This window comes from Panthera leo, chromosome B3 (genome assembly GCF_018350215.1).
Source record: "Panthera leo isolate Ple1 chromosome B3, P.leo_Ple1_pat1.1, whole genome shotgun sequence".
Taxonomy (NCBI): domain Eukaryota; kingdom Metazoa; phylum Chordata; class Mammalia; order Carnivora; family Felidae; genus Panthera; species Panthera leo.
Window position 1 is genome coordinate 88,556,383 of NC_056684.1, and position 7,228 is coordinate 88,563,610.

Below are 7,228 nucleotides of genomic sequence, written 5' to 3' on the forward strand. Positions count from 1 at the left end.
TTATTTTCACATTTCACAGTACAAATGAAAAGTGCTTTTTTTTTTCTGGTCCATCTATTCCCCTGCCAAAACTAGTCTGTCTTTGATAGGAAGAGGGAGAAAGTCTTCCTTGTCACGCTGTTAGCAAACACCCAAAGTCATAGCACCATGATGTGGTGAAGTAGAACAAGGGATACAAAATGGATTGAAAGAAGTTCCCCTCACTCCTTATCTGTGTGATCGAGTCCTTCTTGGGCAAGTAGGCACCATGATGAAACAGCAGGAGGCCTCATCACTGGGGGGGCCTGGTGTCATTAGCATGTGGCTTCCCAGAGGTGGCCTCGTTCCAGGAGCAGCTCCCACTGGCATCATCCCAGGAGGAGGAGGGCCCATCATTGGCATCACAGAAGGGCCCCCACAAGGCGTGCTGGCATCAGATGAGGGCTAGGAGGACCAAGGAGACTAGAGGGAGGTGGCCTCATTTCCCCTATAGGAGGAGGAGAAGAGAATGGTGTAGGAGGGATCTTTCCTTGTTTTGTAGATCAGACTCTGAACATGCTGTTCCATCCATTTCTGATTGTGGTCTTTCACATCCTCTTTGTATTTCCTACCACTGCAGTGTGTCTTGCTCACAGATGGAGAGTTGAGGGTGACGTATGGGTCATAGTATCACAATAAAACTTAGGCATGTTGCTCTCATATTTCTATTTTTTATAAGCCACCCAGTCTGTGGTATTTTATAGCCTAAATGGGCTAAGACACAGTGTAAAAGACATTGTGAATTATGTCCAAGGTAGATTTCTATTTCGTTAACTTGTATTTAATTAATTTTAATGCTTTTAATATTCCTGTCTTTACCTCCCAGTCCAATGCAAATGCCCCAAAGTATGGTATGTCTATCAAAAAGCATCAATTTAAGTCTAGAAAATAATACATTCCCATAATTATATGCTATTTTAGCCATTTCCAGTAAAGAAAAGAGAAATGCCTCATTATTGCACCATATAGCGTGATAAGGGCATTGTAGAAATGCTGTTTCTAAATGATTTTATGTGGGATACTAAAATGGGTTTAGAGTAAATCAACAGTTCAATTTTTGAAGTATATAATTTTGTTATGTTCTTGTCAGGGAAAAAGTTGTAAGAGACTACGAAAAAAAGATCACTTCTAGCTCTCTTTGTCTAGGTTCTCAGGAGATTCTTCTAAACACTATAGGCAAAAATAAATACATCTTAACTAGGACTATGAATTGAATATTCTTGTTAATGTTTAATTTTCAAAATAAGCAAATCAATTTGGGAATATTGGTCTACTAGAAATATGTAACACATTATTAACTAGACAGATGTGGAAAGCTGTGGACTTGGTAGATGAGATACACAAAAACCAAAAAAATAGAAAAAGTGTTCAAAGAGTTTATGCAGCTCAGTAGTCCTTTCCCCTTTCATCTCTTTATTGCGGGTAAGGTTCCACAGAGTAGCAATTACAGAGATTACATTCCTCCTCTGTCTCTTCTCTGTGGTTGACTCATATCCCATGCTTAAAAACATTCAGAGGCCTCCTTTATCTTAAACAAGGAAATCTTTACCTGATTTTACCTATCACAACCTCTGTCATTAAATGAGACTTTTATATTCACATGCCACACACCCACAGGTTCATAAATATCTTAACCAGCTCTGGCTATTCAAAGCATTATAGCTAACATCAAACTCTTTGCCGGTGTTGTGCATTTCATTTCCCGTCTTTACTTTCAGAAATTGTCACTATCCATTATCTTGTACTCAACTTTTCTTTTTCAAGTGGAATTATTTCCCCACTAATTGAAAAAATATATTTTCATGTTTGTGTCCATTAAAAAATCAACACATGAATTAAAGTCCTTTGGTTTACCACCTACCCATATCACTACCATCTCATCTCCTTCCTTTAAGCACCAGAGAAGTTTTAAGAATTATCATTTTTATTTTTTCAGAATTTCATTATCTCAGTATATCCCACTCCCACTTAATGTCATTGTAGTCTAGCTTCCTTCCCATTTTCTGCCCTGGTACAGCACTCAATGAATTCACCAGTGACCTCTCTGCCGCTCCTCCTGATGGCCATTTATAGTAACATCTCTCAGTATTTCAGAATAACTTGAAACTGATGGTCACCCTTTCCTTGAAAACTATCCTTCCTGAGTTTCCATGTAGGGCTCCCCCTTGCTTTTCCTTCTGAATTTTATCCATTCCTTCTGTTTCTTCTTTACATATTACCTCAGCACATCTCTGTGTTTTTTTTTTTTTTAAGTTTATTTATTTTTAGAGAGAGAGGGGCAGGGAGGGAAGGAGAGAGAGAATCCCAAACAGGCTTCACGCTGTCAACATGGAGCCAGATGCAAGGCTCTAACTTACAAAGTGAAATCATGACCTGAGCTGAAATCAAAAGTCCCATGCTTAATGACTGACCCACCTATGCACCCTATCCTGGTTTTTGTTTGTTTGTTTTGTTTTGTTTTTTAACTTTTTCATTCTTCACTCACTATTCCCTTGGTGGTTTGATCCATATCCAGTGCTCTGACTACCACCTATATGGAGATGCAAAGCTGGACTTGTTATCTTTCTCTTCCAATTCCACTCCTTCCATTGTTGCTTATCTAAAGAATGGCACCATCTGGTGGCATAAGCCAAAAGCACCAGATAAAGCCTGATACCCTTTTCTTTTTCCTTTGTCACCCTTTATTCAGTGCTTTAAGAAGCCCTGCCAAAATTTCCTCTTAAATATTATATGAACTTGCCCCTTTATTCTCCATCTTCCCCATGATCACTACCACCCTATCCAAGCTACCATGATCTTTTGCCTAGAAGATGCCATTCCATCCTATCTACATTCACTCAGCCTTTCTTCAGTTCTTTATACTGCAAATGTTAATTTGATTATGTTGCCATGCTCCCAACACTTAAAATCTTTTGACAATTTCCTATTGTTCTTTTTGTTTTGTTTTTATGTTTATTTATTTTTGAGAGAGAAAGAGGGAGGGAGACAGAAGATGTGAAGCAGACTCTGAGCTGACAGCCCCCTGATATGGGGCTCAAACTCACGAACCACAAGACCATCACCTGAGCTGAAGTTGGACACTTAACCAACTGAGCCACCAGGCACCCTTTCCACTGTTCTTTGGATAAAGAAAATCTCTTTTATATGACTTGTAAGACCCTGCATGGTCTGTAACCACCAAAGAAACTGTTAGTTTCTAATTTTTAAAAAATGTTTATTTTTTTTTTGAGAGAGAGAGAGAGAGAGAGAGAGAGAGACAGAGCATGAATGGGGTTGGGGCAGCAAGAGAGGGAGACACAGAATCTGAAACAGGCTCCAGGCTCTGAGTTGTCAGCACACAGCCTGACGTGGGTCTTGAAGTCACGAACCATGAGATCATGACCTAAGCTGAAGTCGGATGCTTAACTGAGCCACCCAGGTGCCCCAGAAACTCTTAGTTTCTTTGTCCCATTCACAAGGCATTCTTCAATCCTTTGTATCCAATATACTTTCCCCAGATACCTCTTTATTTATTTTTATTCTCAAATGCAATTCAAGCATTACTTTCTCAATGTAGCTTTTTTCTGTCTCCATGATAACAGTCGTCCCATGATGGACTTTTAGAATCCTGATAACTCTTGTTTTTAACACTTCCTCCAGTTAGAACTTTGCATTTTTATCAGTGATTATTAAATATCTACCTTTGTTAGTCAACTATTAGTTCCATCAGGAAAGACATTAAAATTTTTGTTCTTTATTATATAATTAATGTTCAATAAATAATTTACCATATGACTTAATGAATGCATCCTTATATTATCTTCCAGCTCCTTTCTGGAGACTATATAAACATTGGACTCCATTCCACTTTTATAATCCTGCTTTTGACCCTTTGGTCCTGGCATTTGCTTCTTGTTCACTCTCATTCTTGACTTTAAGCATCCTTCTAAAGATTTGATTGGATTTGTCCTCTGCCACTGTATTCTAAGAAATTGTGGACTAGATAGTGCCCCTAATCTATCACAATTCTAGAATTTGGACAGAGCTTTGTAGCTACTTAAAGCTGCCATTTTCCTTTTCCCATAGGAAAATCTTGCATATGTGCCTTTTACTCAGTTTACTTCAAAGCTAGACATTTGCTCAATAAGATTTTTGAATGTATTGGTTGTCTCTTTATGCCCTTTATTTTTCCCTTTAACTATAGCTATTCCTTAGTCTTTATAGTCCTTTGAATTTTCTTTTTTTTTTTATCCTTCTGATAACTCGTCTGTAGTTACAGTTTTGTTTTTAGCAGCTTTATTAAGATATAACTTACCATATAATCACCATATAAAGCATATACAACTCAGTATCTTTTAGCATATTCACAGGGTACGTATTCATTATCACAATCATTTTTATAAAATTTTCATTACCCAAAAAATAAACCATGCACTCCCAACCATCAGCCTACAATGTCTCATCTCTTTCTTGAAACTCTAGGCAACCACTAATCTACTTTCTGTTTTCATAGATTTGCCTATTCTGGACATTTATTTTAATTGGGATTGTACAATATGTAGTTCTTTGTGACTGGCTTTCTAGTCATGATTTTAAACAATATCACCATGCTATTTCTCAATAATTTATTTTTAGACCCAACTCCTCTCTGAATTCCAGTAATGAATTGACAAAGTTTTGGTCTATATAAATCATTCTTACCTCAGCATAACATACCTAAGGTAGAACTGGTAAATTTACTTGTCAGATACCTTGCTTGCCTTTATTGCATATTCCTGTCAATGCACCTGACATCACAGGAACTATTTTTCTCTCCCAAACCTCATGCTTACCGTAACCCATTTACTAGGAACAAGAAGTTTTGTAATTTGTTGGCTTAATGCAAAGTTGGACGGTACACTTTCATTAAAGTGGCTCAGAGGAAACAGTTCAGTGTTTCAAGTGTTGGAATATGTTTTTCAGTGAGTTTCGATAAGATCATTTTATTACTTGTGTTTTTACAGCCTGGCTCCAGAAGCTGGACTACTCTTAACAAGGGTGGTCCTGTGGATGGAGAGGATTTAGGGCTTCTCTCAGGGCGAAGTAAGGCGGCAGGACCTGCCCTTGGTCTGTGTTGCTGCTGTTATACCTGCTGAAACCCTTTGGCAGCTGAGTTGTTTCTTCTTGCAGAAGCAGCCAGGATCCTTGGACACTCGTAGACTGCTAGAGTCACTCCCTCCCTAGAAGCTCCCTTATCAGCAGCAGAAACTATAACCCATAGGGAATAACTAGCAATGGTAGTTCTTTTGGACTAGAGCCCCTCCTTTTCCCTAAAGGGTATGGAAAGGGGTTATATATGAATCTATGCTAACTGCAAAAAAATCACTCATTTCGAGGTAAGAAGTTAGTTTTTTGTTTTAAGAATTTAGTTTTAATCACACAACAGACTCTCAGTTGCTTAAATCATTGAAATATTCTTCTAGACCCCTTTACCTTTAATAGAGCTCTATAATCTGGTCTTTATATATTCTTAAAATCCACTTGCCACTTTATTTTGATGTTAACCATCTGATCCAGGAAGAACCATTGCCTCAATGGCCCTTATATAATTTTTTCTTTCTTGCCTTTTCACTTTTTTTCTTTACACAGGGATGCTTTTTTTTTTTAGGTATAATTGACATATAACATAAGTTTCATATATACAACATGATTCAGTATTTGTATATACTGTGGAATGATCACTACAATAAATCTAGTTAAAATTTATCACCATAGTTACATAACATATTGTTTTCTTGTGATGAGGACTTTTAAAATCTGTTCTTTTTTGCAACTTCCAAATATAGAATTATTAACTACAGTCATCATGGTATACATTATATCTTCATGATTATTTCATAAGTGGAAGTTTATACTTTTGGACTGTCTTCACCCATTTCATCCTACCCCAACCCCTGGCAGCTCATCCCCTGCCCCGCATACAGGGAATATTTTCCCCCATTGCTATGTAGCTTTCTCTGACAATGGAGGTTTACAATCATCTCACCTTTTTAAAAACTGCAGAATTTATACTCAGCACCATACCCCTTTGGCACTGGCTTTCTTTCCCAATGAGATTATAAAACTCGCAATCGTTTTTATACCTGTTTCTTCCACTAGTGTCTAGCACAGTATAAACATAGAATGTAGTCAATACCTGTTTTTGTACAGATAAACAGATGATTGCTATAAATAGCTAAGAAAAACAGATACCATTAGAACAAGTCTTAGAAGGTTGATTCAAGCAGTTTTACTAAAACTTATTTAAAAAGGACTAATTTTAAAACCAGAAACAGAAAAAACACCTAAAGAACAATGAAACAGTTTATCAGTTAATTGAATTCTGAAATTAATCATTTTTGTATGCATGCAATGTCTCTGTTTCTAGTCTAAGTTCAAGTATGAATGCCAGTGTTGAATTCAAATAGAGCTTTGGTGAATGAGTAACTAACTCAAGGTCAGCAATAGGCTAAACATGCTGCTTGTCTGCTTCCCAGTCAGTATTGTGGAAGTTACAGGTGTAGCTAAAAGGTCATTATGATAACTCATAATTTGCATATTAAGCCTCTGGGAATATGATCTATATTGTGCCATCTCCCAGATTGCTTATATTTCTAATGCAATGAGATTTTATGACCTTGGGAAACCAACTCCTGAAACCTAGAAGAATGACATAATACCAATGACATTGAGCATCCTTCTAGAACACTGACAGGTTTAAAGCTATATTTAGGTGACAGAAACCTACACAGAGATAGATATCACTTTCATTTACTGGATGCTCTTAAGTCAAATCAATTAATATTGATTAATTTGTCTTGCATCTAATTAAGTGGTTTTCTCTCCACTTAGGTGATATCTTTGAACTATTGTGTGTGTGTGTGTGTGTGTGTGTGTGTGTGTGTGTGTGTGTCCTGACAGTAATATGGAGTGTCCATATTACCTCCATGTCTGTTTGTGGTAATGATGTTGAGACCTGTGGTCTCCACTCACCACTAGCTCAATGTGGATGTTTTACAAAGGTAGGAAGTTTCCCTTCTAAGAAAATGTGACTGCAGACCTCACTTGAGAACTTCTCTTTACCTGGTGATTGAATCCAAGACTGTTTTTGTTTGTCTTATTAGGCGAAATGTTCTGAAACACTGATATGACCACTGTTGGATTTTTTAAATTCATTTTTATTTTATGTTGAATGTGATAAATGATAATATTA

General features: G+C 37.1%; 1 pseudogene; it reads right to left on the reverse strand.

The window, feature by feature from the left end:
- Nucleotides 1-207: 207 nt before the first annotated feature.
- Nucleotides 208-668, reverse strand: LOC122222639 (annotated as a pseudogene).
- Between the last annotated feature and the right edge of the window lie 6,560 nt (nucleotides 669-7,228).